Genomic DNA, 14,139 nt, shown 5'->3' with positions numbered 1-14,139 from the left:
GTCCGTATAGCCCCTTTGCCTACCGAAGAATGCCATTTGGACTCAAGTAATGCTCCGACCGCTTTCCAACGTTGCATGGTGGCCATCTTTCATGTAATCATCGAACACTCTATGGAAGTTTTCATTGACGACTTCTTACTCTTTGGAGACTCCTTCTATCATTGTCTGAAAAACCTAGACAAAATGTTGACTAGATGTGAAGAAAATGCCACTTTATGGTCAAAGAAGGCATAGTCTCGGTCACAAGATATCTCAAGCAGGACTGGAAGTTGATAGGGAAAAATAGAAACCATATTTAAACTTCCACCACCAACTTCAGTCAAAGCTATTAGAAGTTTTCTAGGTCATGCAGGATTCTATCGTCGTTTCATAAAAGACTTCTCCAAAATTTCTAGACCTATGGCGAAACTTCTAGAAAAAGACGCACCATTTGTCTTCTCTGAAGAATGTGTTGAATCATTCAACATATTGAAAGACAAACTTGTCAACGCACCAATCATGACTACACCCGATTGGACCCTTCCATTCGAGATCATGTGCGATGCGAGTGACATTGCAGTTGGAGCCGTACTCGGACAACGCAAAGAGAAACATTTTCACCCAATTTACTATGCTAGTAAGACTCTTAATGATGCACAGGAAAACTACACCACAACAGAAAAAGAGTTATTAGCAGTAGTTTTCACCATCGAAAAATTTAGATCTTACCTCGTTCTTTCCAAAACCATAGTTTACACCGATCATGCCGCCATACGATACCTCTTCAACAAACAAGATGCCAAACCAAGATTCATCCGGTGGATTCTTCTACTCCAGGAATTCGACATAGAAGTCAAGGATAAGAAGGGAGCAGAAAATGTAGCCGCATACCATGTCTCTCGCTTAGAATGCACAGCTTCAGAAGAACAACACGAGGAAATTATCAATGATAATTTTCCACATGAAGTTCTCATGCATATCCAAGCGGTCATGCTAGAGGAAGATGAAAGTCCTTGGTTTTTCCGATTTAGCAAACTATTTAGCTTGTAGAATCTTAGGAAAATGACTAACTCATCAACAGCGGAAGAAATTCTTTTCGGACCTTAAATTCTATTTCTTGGAAGATCCATAATTGTTTAGGATAGGTGCTGATCAGGCTGTCCGTAGGTGTATATCAGGAAAGGAAGCCCTGGATATCCTAAAACACTGTCATGAAGGACCAACTGGCGGACACCACAGTACCGCCACTACGGTTAGTAAAGTGTTTGATGCAGGATTCTTCTGGCCCACCATATATAAAGACACACATGCTTTGATCCAAGAATGCGATGCTTGTCAAAGTGCCGGGAATATCTCAGCCAAAAATGAGATGGCTCAAAAAGGCATTCAAATTTGTGAAGTCTTTGATGTATGGAGAATAGATTTCATGGGCCCATTTCCTAACTCATTCGGAAACAAGTACATCCTTGTAGCATTCGATTACGAGTCCAAATGGGTAGAAGCACAAGCTCATCCCACTAATGATGCTCGAGTAGTTGTACGATTTCTAAAAAATATATTTTCACGATTCGGTACCCCAAAAGCCTTAGCGACAGAGGTACTCACTTCTGTAACGCTCTAATGGACAAAGTCTTAGCACGATATGGAGTTCACCACCGACTAGCAACACCATATCACCATCAGACCATTGGGCAAGTAGAAGTCTCGAATCGAGAAATCTAGATAATTTTAGAAAGAACTATAGGAATGAATCGAAAAAATTGGGCGGAAAAGTTAGATGATGCTTTCTGGGCCCTTAGGACAGCCTACAAAACTCCCATAGGAAAAACACCTTTCAAACTCATTTATGGAAAAGCATGTCATCTACCCGTAGAAATTAAACACAAAGCCTATTGGGTTCTCAGAGCAGTGAATTTTGATCTAATGTCTGCCGGTAAAAACCAGGAATATCAAATTCGCGAACTCGAAGAACTAAGAACATTAGCCTACGAAAACTCCTGGTCACAAAGAAAAGACTAAACGCTTAAATGACGCCCATTTAAAGAGGAACAAAAAGTTTCAAGTCGACGATTGAGTACTGCTATACAACACACGTTTACGTCTTTTTCCAGGAAAATTAAAATCTCGTTGGACAGGTCCATACATAGTTGAATCAGTTTTTGACTATGGTACAGTCGAGATTTCAAATTCTGATGGCCACAAGTTCAAAGTTAATGGACATCGATTAAAAGTATCCATCGATGGGCCATTTAAAGATGTTTCGGAGGTACTAACCCTCTAACCAACCTAATGAACATGCAAGTGTTGGTGCATAATGTCAGTAGTTCATAGTCTAGTGTCTGTAATCGAGTCTGTAATGATTAATTATGTTTTATATGTCTTAAGCGAAGTTACTAACAAGTTCGCTGTTTAGGCGAACTTATTAGTCAAGCGAAGTTATGGACAACTTCGCCTGAACATGCCAGGCGAAGTTGTCGTGTATTTATATAGGTTACGGCTTAGCTTAGAAAAGGGGTTCGTGTGATCATTATCGAAGTTACGAGAGCTGTAACGTGAGGACGAGAGTTCGTGTCTGTAATAGTGATATTGTATCACGTGTTTTGGTTATAATATAACGTGTTTGTTTAAAAAAAAAAAAAACGAAGATTACAAGAATTGGATATGGCTGCTGTTGGAAAGAAGATTATTGGAAAGACAGCTGTTTCAAACAACAGCAGCCATATCCAATTTATGGTTGACGCAGGTGTTAAATGAAAAGAAGATATTTTATATTCCTGCTTGGAAAGACGAAGCGAGGAAATATCAGCGAGTAGTCACGGTCTGCGTAAGAGAGGGAGTGCATGCATGAAGATTACAAGACAAGTGCTTAAAGATAAATACATGAAGCTACTGCCAAGGGGGAGTCTGTTGGTGCATAATGTCAGTAGTTCATAGTCTAGTGTCTGTAATCGAGTCTGTAATGATTAATTATGTTTTATATGTCTTAAGCGAAGTTACTAACAAGTTCGCTGTTTAGGCGAACTTGTTAGTCAAGCGAAGTTATGGACAACTTCGCCTGAACATGCCAGGCGAAGTTGTCGTGTATTTATATAGGTTACGGCTTAGCTTAGAAAGGTGGTTCGTGTGATCATTATCGAAGTTACGAGAGCTGTAACGTGAGGACGAGAGTTCGTGTCTGTAATAGTGATATTGTATCACGTGTTTTGGTTATAATATAACGTGTTTGTTTATCGTATCGTGTTTGATCTGTTCTTGTCTTCTACGCTCGTAACGACCTACGCAGGGATTCCGCACCTACGTAGATCGAGATATCCCGTGCAGATCCATCCAGGGAACCTACAATTGGTATCAGAGCTTCGGCTCGATTGTGTGGTTCGGGATATTCACGCGGGTGTAGAAATCGTCCCGTTTCGACTATTCGCGGGACGTGTTTTCTGTATTTTTGTGTCATTCTTACCTCCTACCATCGTATTCAACACTTTACACCGTCAAAAACCTCGAAAAGCCCAGAAATCAGATCTGCAGAAACTTCGTGTTCATCAGGCGAAGTTGCCGTCACTGTTCGTAGGGTTTCGGCGAAGATATAAGGTTAAGCGAAGTTATCAACAACTTCGCCTACCTTCTCAAGTTCGCCTATCTCAAGCGAAGTTCTCTACAACCTCGCCTACTTCCTAAGTTCGCTTACTCTAAGCGAAGTTACACTCAACTTCGCCAAGTCACGCGAAGTTAAGAAAGATCCAGCGAAGTTAAGTCTAAGCGAAGTTATACGTAACTTCGCCTACAGTACTTTTCAGAAGAATTTAAGAAAGATCCAGCGAAGTTAAGTCTAAGCGAAGTTATCCGTAACTTCGCCTACAGTACTTTTCAGAAGAAATTTTTTTTTGATTTTTTCGGGTTTCTTAGTTTTCGAGAAAGATGTCATCAATTAACATCTCTGAGTTAGTAAAGATGGAAGTAGAAGCAGGCTCAGCTACAAAAGCACCAAGGTTGCTGAAGGGAACCGATTTCGTTGCATGGAAGGATCGGTTCGAACAATATGTCAAGTACCAGGATGCAATGATGTGGGTATGCATCCAGGATGGTTATATTCCACCAACTATGGAGTACGAAGGTCGTGATCAGATCAAGAAGTACAGCAAAATGGAAGATGAAGAGAAAAAGATGTATGAGGCCGAGAGCAAGGCTCATGCTGCTATCACTATGGCTCTTCCACAAGAGATCCTTCATACGTTTAGAAAGTACAAGACAGCAAGAGAGCTTTGGGAAGCTCTTGAGAACCGGTTTGAAGGAAATGTGGGAATCCGTGCTTCGAAGATCAAATTGCTCAAAACCCAGTTCTCAGTCTTCAAGTATTTGAAGAATGAATCTCTAGATGATATCATCACCCGATATTATCATCTGATGACTGAACTGAGCAACTATTCAATTTCTTACCGAGAAGAAGAGATAGTTGAGAAGCTTCTTGATGCTCTCCCACCAAAATGGGAGATGTACACGGTGCTAATGAGGGAAGACAAAGACTTTCCCCAATATGATCTGGAAACGGCAGTCAACAAGCTCCGAACCTTTGAGCTTAACATGGTTAGAAAGGAGACACCTACGGATCAGGTTCAAGATCCAGGTATGTATGGTGCTAAAGTCAACTCTAGTTCAGGTTCAAAGACTGAATCAGCTGCCTACTACTCGAAGGTAGAGTCGGGTGCCAACTTATCACATGAGGGGCATGTGTCAGTCAACACGAATGGTGATGTTTGCTTTGTAGCAGGTGGATCTAGTGCTTCTAAACCGCAAGCAAGCAAGAGTAGTTGCTCTCCAAGTATTCCTAGCAACAACTACTCTAAGATGCCTATGAGTGTCAAATCTGCTGAAGAGCAGTTTGCTCTCTATGCTTCTTTTATTGCTTCCTATGAGAACTACATTCAGGTGTTAAAATCTAGTGTTAAATGAGAACTACCATTCGTCTTTCCAATCTGCGTCAACCATAAATTGGATATGGCTGCTGTTGCTGGAGGTGCTGGTGGCGATGACGGGGGAGATAACCAGAGACAATTCTTCCCTGGGCATAATATGTATATTACGTTAGACCCAGTTGAGAGTGGTGTGGAGGATTACCGTGAAATCATCACTTTCCTCCTTCGTTCGCGGATATTCCACGCGATCACAACTACTCTGCCGATATCCTTACCCAATATTGAGGATTTTTGGCAGACGGTGGAATACGATTGCCGCGTTGAGCCCCCGGTTATGCGAGCAACCGTCAACAATCAAGAAGTTCAGTTCTCTTCTGAACAAATCCGGGTGGCTTTACGTTTTGGAGAGGAGACTAGGGATGACCCTACAGACTTTGTGGCTCCTTTCCGTGACGGAGCGTTTCTCCGAATGGGCTATTCTGGTCCATTAGGCGATACTCAGAGAAGGAAAGGTTTCTTGCTCGATCAGTGGCGCTTCCTCATGCACGTAATGATTGTCTGCATGTCAGGGAGGAAGGCGGGCACTGACGGAATGGGCGCGACCATGCAGTCAGCAATGACTGCTCTGACATATAATAAGCGCTATTGCTTTAGTCAGATGGTCTTCTATGAAATTGATCGTCAGAGAAGGGCGATGGCACGTGAGAGATTCCTCATGTATCCAAGATTTCTTCAAATGATCTTGAATCATGTGGCTCCCACGTTGCCTCAACGTCGCCCTATCAGATACGTGGAAAGTGTGAACAAACGTATCTTCGCCCAATGCAGAACTTCGAGTGCTAGGAGCAAGCCTGAACTTCGTCCTCACCATACTCCACTCTTTGGGTACTTAATCAACCCGGAGTATGTGCCTGCTCGAGGGGATGAGTTTAGGGACTCGGCACCACAACAGGCAGGAGCACCTCAAGCTATACCTGCTGCTCCTGTTGTGTCACCGGAGGAGAATGTGGACCTTGACGCAGAATTTGGTGGTCAAGGATTCTTTGATATGGATCGGGTGGATCCAGAGGAGAACGTTCAGGTTCTGGTTGAACGTGCTTCGACTGTGCATGTTACTAGAGCAGCTACGACGGTGGCTGACTCAGATTTTGATGATGTAATGGATGAGGCCAGACGTATGATGGTGACTCAAGAGAGGACGTATGGGAAGAGAAAGAGGACAGATGACGACAGTGAGTCAGAAGAAGAAGAAGACATTCATAAGTTGATCAGACGTTCAAGAAGGGACAGGACAGGTGCAGGTATGGGAGCAGGTGAGAGTTCAAGAGTAGTACGTTTCGCTCCACCCGCACTGTCCGGTATGTCGATTGTCCCTACATCAGTACAAGTTACAAGTTTAAGCGCCGCGGATGTTCCCGTGGTGGCTACATCATCTTCTTTCGGCATCCCACTCACTACTTTCCAGCTGACGACTCCGGAGATTGTGTCTTTACCACCTCCAACTCTTACTCCTTCAGAGGTGGTTGCTCAATTTGTTGAGTCGACAGTCGTTGCAACTGTAGGGTTATCAGGTATGATACCACCTGCGGTTACGCCTGCTTCTGATGTCCCGGTTACATTTGAAATCCCTCCTCAGTACACTCAAGATATATCACATATGAGGTTCGATTTCGATGCAACCCTATCAGACTCGGAAAGAATAGCTGCACTTGAACGGGTCGTGGCAGAACAATCAAGGGTGAATCTTATCCAGACCCAGGCTATTCAGCGCCTAGTAACAGAGAATCAGCTGCAGTCGTCCCTACTGGTTGAACATGGAAAAATTATAGATGCTATGAAGGAGTTATTGGCATCTCAGGGGGAGACGAGCTGTAAAGGCGACGAGTTGAGGACAAAGAGAAGAAATGATAGAGACGATGATCCCAATGCATCGAAAGGTGCAGGTGGTGAGTTGCCAAGAACTACTCAAGCTCTTGGGACTTCCACAGCTTAGGGGGAGTCAACAGGTGCAGGTGACGATGTGGTGGTTCTGGTAGATGACGAGGAGATGGGAGATGATGTGATCGATGCCTTGAAGGAGTTGGATGATGATATGTTGGATGATGAATTTATGTGTGAAGATGATGTTCTACCAGTCGAAGAGATTGAAAAGATTGGTGCAGAAATTGTGATAGAAGATGATGTTGAAGAAGGTGAAATAGTTGAGGAGAATGTTGAACACGAGATCCCTGAAGTTGAAAAGTCAGATGTATGTCAAGATACAGTAGATGATGATACAGAATGGGAGGAGCAGCCTAGATGGAAGGAAAGCTATGCTCATTGCTTTATCAAAACTAAGAAGCCTGCTGTTCCAACCATGTTCAAGAAAAGTTATAATATCAAAGGCTATGCTGAATCAAAGAAAGGAATTATCTGTTGGCTATATGATGAACAGTTAAAAGTGTTCGTGGTGAAAAGATATGATGGGATCCAATACTTTAAGAGGACGTTGAGATCTCTCAATACATTGCCTGAATGTGAGGTGAAGGATTTGGCTAGATTGGGGTTGATTAATAGAAGCGACGACAACATGGCCAGAGTTATTGGGAGGATCGTGTGGAAAGAAAGTATTAAAGAAAAGAAGTTTGAGTTATTAAAGCCACAGAAGGGAAAGCTAGTGGAAGATAAGGAAAGAGGAATGAGAGCAGATGGCAAGCCATGGATGGTAATGAAGTATAAACCGATTCGATGCATGAAAGAGGTTCCAATGAAGACTATGCCTCAAGATGTGTTGAAAGATCTTAAATGGTGGTATATTGATTGCCAGACTGCTGAAGCCGTGATGGAAGACGAAGACGAACAAGAAGTGCTAAGAGTGTATGATCCGATGCATCTTGTTAATTTATCGAAAGCTGATCTGCAGGTGTTAAATGAAAAGAAGATATTTTATATTCCTGTTTGGAAAGACGAAGCGAGGAAATATCAGCGAGTAGTCACGGTATGCGTGAGAGAAGGAGTACATGCATGAAGACCAAGAGAATGAAGATTACAAGACAAGTGCTTAAAGATAAAGACATGGAGCTACTGCCAAGGGGGAGTCTGTTGGTGCATAATGTCAGTAGTTCATAGTCTAGTGTCTGTAATCGAGTCTGTAATGATTAATTATGTTTTATATGTCTTAAGCGAAGTTACTAACAAGTTCGCTGTTTAGGCGAACTTGTTAGTCAAGCGAAGTTATGGACAACTTCGCCTGAACATGCCAGGCGAAGTTGTCGTGTATTTATATAGGTTACGGCTTAGCTTAGAAAAGTGGTTCGTGTGATCATTATCGAAGTTACGAGAGCTGTAACGTGAGGACGAGAGTTCGTGTCTGTAATAGTGATATTGTATCACGTGTTTTGGTTATAATATAACGTGTTTGTTTATCGTATCGTGTTTGATCTATTCGTGTCTTCTACGCTCGTAACAACCTACGCAGGGATTCCACACCTACGTAGATCGAGATATCCCGTGCAGATCCATCCAGGGAACCTACAGCAAGAAATAGGGTGTGGCCAAGACCTTCGTAAACCAGGTCTTGTAAATTTTTTTTATTTTTTTAAAACAAAATAAAAATAATAAAAGATAAAGAAAACACGGTGGTCTGCTCCTAGAAGCACGGTTCCGTGCCCCAAAATGCGGGCCAGAATCTTCCCTGCAAAAATCTCAGTCAGACTGGCTTGTAACAGAATTGTCAGACAAAAAACACGAGGGCGTGCTTCTAAAAGCACGGGGCCGTGCCTGGCTACTGGTTGGCTATAAAAGGCATCATTTGCCAATGCATTCCTTGCACCAACCCTAACCAAAAACACTCTCCTCTGAGATAAAAACATGCCTACTGAGATGAGTGAAGCAATTCCCGTTCCTCGACAACCGAGAAACGAAACCCGACACGTATCCAAAACCGAGCTTCTCTTGAAACCTCAAGAACTCGTCAAAGAACTTACCGAGATGAATCTCCTCGCAGAAATGCGTCTCGTTCAACTCACCGAATCAGTAGAGAATATGAAAATGGAGCTTCGTGACATTAACAAACAACTCCAGTTTCAAGATCTCGGATTCACGTTTTTCCACCACCAGGACCATTCGGCGAAGGAGAACCATTTGGTGAAATTTAGGAACTTTAGGTTTTCAGTTTTCATGTGTAAAACAAGTGCTAGGCACATCGTGTTAGGACTCTCGGGCTTAACTTGAGTATTTTTATGTTTATAGGAAAACCGGGCTTATCCTATAATTGTTTTAGAACTTTTAATTTTAATGAAAAGTAATTTTTAGGATGATCAAACTCTTGAAATAACATACTGAACATTATTCTAAAAATTTCGGATCTCGCGTTTGGCTGAAAAATCAAAGACACTTTCAGTGACAAAAAGCATGGGGCCTTGGTCACCTTAGAATCTTCAGCTTGATACGTGCTGACTCCGTACAATTCTCTTAATCAGAAACATTTATTCCCCTAGCAGCACGGGGCTGTGCTTCTAAGAGCACGGGGCCGTGCTCGCCTTTCCAGTCTTTATATAATGCACGCACTAACTCACTATTCCATTCAGACCAAACACAAGTTTACTAAAATGGAAAGTAAGAAAGTTGAATGGAGACCAGTGAGGAAGGGCAAGCATGGTGATTGTTCCTCAAACCTTGAGGAATAAATCATGAGGCTCCAAATCCAATGCATTATGAGAGACCAAGTCGAGAGTAACATCCAAACTGAGGCTCGCCTAATCGAGCTAATCAACAAAGTCGAACTACTTCGGTTTGAGAACTTCCATGTTGTGGATAGCCACAACAAAGATGTGAGCTTTAAGCTCAATTTTCTCAACCCAGAAGTCGCAAAACTCGACAAGAAGCTCTCCGAGCTCTTGGAAGCTAAAAGAGCCCCACCACACATTCAAGACTTGTTCGGGAATGGTGGTCGTTGAAGTTATAACTTTGTCTTGTTAAGAAATTACTCTTGCTAGTATTATGTTTCCTGTTCTGGATTGTTGTAGTACTTTTCTTTCTACTATGTTTTATGTTTTAATGAAAATTAGGACTTTTAATTTTAATCCTAAAAAAAAATGAACATGACCGACAAATAAACAGCAAAAACAAAAAGAATTTGTCTGCCTCATGCAGCACGGGGCCGTGCTTTTGTGTCTAGAACAGTTACAAGTTTTATATCAATAAAATAACATCACCATTCACTTAAACCTAAAAAAACATCGTCCAGAACCGAAAACCGCAGACCATCCACCAATTTCACTAATCCTTGCCTTAAATCTTAGATTTTCAACCAAATGTATGTTAACCTAACAAATCTAATCTTCAAATTAAACATTCTAGGTCTAATCCGAACCTTAATTCTAACAAATTTATAAAATCGGGTTCAAACTTGGAAAATAGATAGGTTAATTGTTTAGATTTAGGACAATGAGTTGTTAGAAAGATTTACACTTGTGTTTTGTTAAGAAAAACGATTTGGTTTCGGATCTTAGTTGATTTGCTTCAAACTTGAACCTGAATAATTAATCAAAGACCGGCTAGAATCGTAAGTTCGAGTCTTGATTATGGTGGAATTAGGATTAGTAACACGGGCTATGCCTTATGAAACACGACCCGTGGTCACCTTTTGGTCAACAAAAAGGCAAAATCTGGAATTAGGTTAAAACTGCCAAGGACCCGCAGCATGGGGCCGTGCTTCTAAAACCACGGTACCGTGCTGATCTAAAAACATGGGGCCGTGATTTTTAAGCATGGCACTGTGGTTTCAGTTCTGTTCCAGTATTTTAAAAATTTTTGTTAAAATTTAGCTAAATTGGGTAAAAATTGCAGATGGCTGAGTACGGGGACGATGTGCACACATTCCTAGTCATCCCAGAACACACCAAAAGGGATCGAAGAGCCCAAGTGAGAATGACCTACCTTAACCGACGCCTTCCAGAACCGAACTTTTATGCTTGCAAGGATACATTGATGCAAGTTAGTCAGTGGAACAGGTAAATGGCTATTGTGAAAGGACCATGGCGACGAGTTTTTAGTCAAAAAGGGAAGGCTATTACTGAGTTAACAAAGGAATTTTTAGCCTCCTTCTCTTTTAAGAAGAAAAATTTGGACATGTGGGATCAAGAAGTCGTGGAATTCAGGTGTGGGGGAATATGGTACACGACATCAACGACCTAGTTGGGTATTGATTTGGGAATTTACACAAGTGATGAAACAGACAGCCCTATCTGGTACGCAGCCGCAACCACATTTGCAGACGAAGATGCTGATGAAGACGCAGAGGCTGGGACTGCACGGGTACAAGCATGGGAACTATTAAGCTATGGGTATGAAACCTACATTGCAACTAGCTCAAAGAGCACAGCATTACGTGACCCACTTATGAGATACATTCACCGCTTGCTCAACCACACTGTCACAGTACGTGGTCAAATTGAAGGGGTTGTGAACTTGAGGGATTTATGGGCCATGTACTGCATGAAGAGCGACACAACATGCAACATCACTTATTTGTTCTGCAAATTGTTCACAAATAATGCAAATACTAAGAGCTGAAACACCCCAATTTTCGGTGGACCGTGGATCTACAAGTTGTATAAAGATTACCATGCAGACAAAGAAGGAACCCGTAGCCCAGACCCGATTTCTTAACCTTGATTTTTGTATCAGCATGCAGATGGCCCAGCAGATCGGCAGAGACCCGGAAGTGTGGAGATTTCATGATGCCTATAACAGGGTTGGGATCCCGAGGACCCTGCCGACATGATGATCCCGGACGATCTCGAGAGGAGAGGAGGATCACCACCTCCACAGACCCGCCACCACACTTACCACCATCATGGAGGCCCATCTTCATCAAGGGTCGGCCCTAGCTCGTCAAACGATAATCGATACTCATTTGAGGGTATATACGACCTCATTGACCAATTTCAAGCAAACACTACCGCCTCGTTTGACAGGATCACAGAACAAATTGCTCCATCTGACGCACAACGACCAATTCCAAGCTAACACTACCACCTCGTTTGGGATATCGCATGGACAGGCAGTGGGGACCGTTCGAACCCGACATGGGTAATTGACGAGCAACGGTAATGGTAGGTCTGACATGGGTCTAGCATGGGTATGGGCTCAGGTGGTGGTATTTTCATGACATTATTATTATGCTTGTTTGAACATTTTACATTATGTCGTTTGTTTGTTTGTTTGTTTGTTTGTTTGTTTGTTTGGATACTTTTTATGGCCATGGGTGCCAAGACATCGTAGCAGGTACTTATTTAGCCCGTGTGGGCTGGGTATGGATGATTCCGTACCCAATTTTCAGTAGAATTATTCTTGGTTTTTTGTGGTTGTTTGCAGTTTTATTTTAAACAGGTACAAAACATTAAAACGGAAGAAAAACAAGGGACACTCTGTCGAAATTTCGTTAACCCTTAAGGAAGTACCTCTCCATCTTAACCCACCGTACTTAATTAGAATTGTTATCTTTTTATGAATCTTTTCACATTGAGGACAATGTGAGATTCTAGTGTGGAGAGGGGAATTACTTGACCAATTACTGCTCAACTAATTATAAAATTCTCTAAATAACATTTTTATAGTAAATAAAGACTATTTATTTAACAAAACCAAAAGAAAAGTCCAATAATAGTTTTTGCAAATAACCAAATACAAATCTTTTCTAACCAAAAAGAGAAAAAGCAAAAAAGAAGTTTTGTAATATTGAGAATAAATTTATGCAAAATATGGCGTTTATACCCAATCACTCCGTTACCGTGAGATAAACCTCATGCCATATAAATATTTTTTTTTGTTCGTGTGATTTAGAACTTGTCGCAATTATTCATTTCAAGACCGCACGAAGCATTGCATAAGGAAGAAGGTAATATCACTACAAACCTCTTAAACCATTCTCCAAATTACAAAACCCTAAACCAAAACCTTACCACTTTACCCCTCACAAATCGGTAAAATACAACACAGGTCTTTTACCGGCAGATCCTAAAGAACTGGAAATGCATTCTTTCGATTTCAATTTCCTTTGCCGCATAAATTTCGCAAAACCGAGGTTGCCTCCAGAACTTAAGGAGAGAATCTTTCTCTTAAGCAATGAGGTGAAGAAAAAGGGGTGCCAAAACGAACAAAGGCCACCATTTTGTGGAGTTTCCAAAAGCATAATGAAAAGAAGAGCAAAAACATACGAACGTTGCTTAGGACGCGAAAACTAATCACACGAAGGATGATGTAGAAAAAGTCAAACTCAGTCTCAACATGAATATACCGAACTAATGAGGGTGGGGGCTATTAGGCTCAAAGGCGAACAATCCATTAGAATTTGGAGTTATGTTCAGAACAGGATTGAGGAAGAACTGATTCACATCCACGAAAAATCTGTTCTTGACGATCTGACCTTAAAGGAGCCACTTAATTTGTAATAATATATATGTATATATATATATATATCTTTCAAACGGGAGAAAAGAAGCTGACTATTGAAGACATCTTAATATTCCCGACAATCAACATAAGTTGTATTTACCATCCTCATTAACCTAAACCCCTTGAACCACCACAAAATACCCAAGCCCGATTCAAACAAAACCAACCCCAATTACTTTCTGATTTATGCAACCCTTCACAAAGGTGGAGATTTGAACGTGCTACAAGCTTATTTATCACAGGTTACATCTCGACTAAGAGTGTTCACATACGTACATCACATGTATGACCAGATATATAAATCGAGCGTGAGTGAACATTGTGAGAACGTGACGTTATCAATAAACAGAAGCTCATTAAACAATATTTCCTTTTATTTTTCACTACATATAATCCTATGATTTAAGGTTGGTTATTTTGTTCCCATTTTCTTGGAACTCTTTTGGAGATATTTTAAGATATGGTCCTAACTTGCTATTTTTAGACAATTTTTTATAAGTAGATTGCTTGAGGACAAGCAATGTTCAAGTGTGGGATGTTTAATGTACATAAAATTATACATCTTTTTAGCATCAAATAATCTCTAAAAACTGTCATTTCTACCAAATAGCATAGCTCAGAAGGCTACTTATCGTAATAAAATGCAAATTCAGGTAAACCTAATCCTCAAACGAAGAAACAAGCGAAAACACAGAGAAAAATGGAAGAAAACATAAGAAAAACAAGAAACACGCCCACATGCTTCAAGAAACACGCCCCCATGCTTCTTAACACTAAAAAGACAAAAATCTACAAGAAAAGACAAACACTG

This window comes from Bidens hawaiensis, unplaced genomic scaffold (assembly GCF_021521415.1).
Source record: "Bidens hawaiensis isolate Kalapana, Puna unplaced genomic scaffold, B.hawaiensis_p1.1 tig00001265_1, whole genome shotgun sequence".
Lineage (NCBI taxonomy): Eukaryota > Viridiplantae > Streptophyta > Magnoliopsida > Asterales > Asteraceae > Bidens > Bidens hawaiensis.
Note: the sequence above shows the minus strand (reverse complement) of the source record.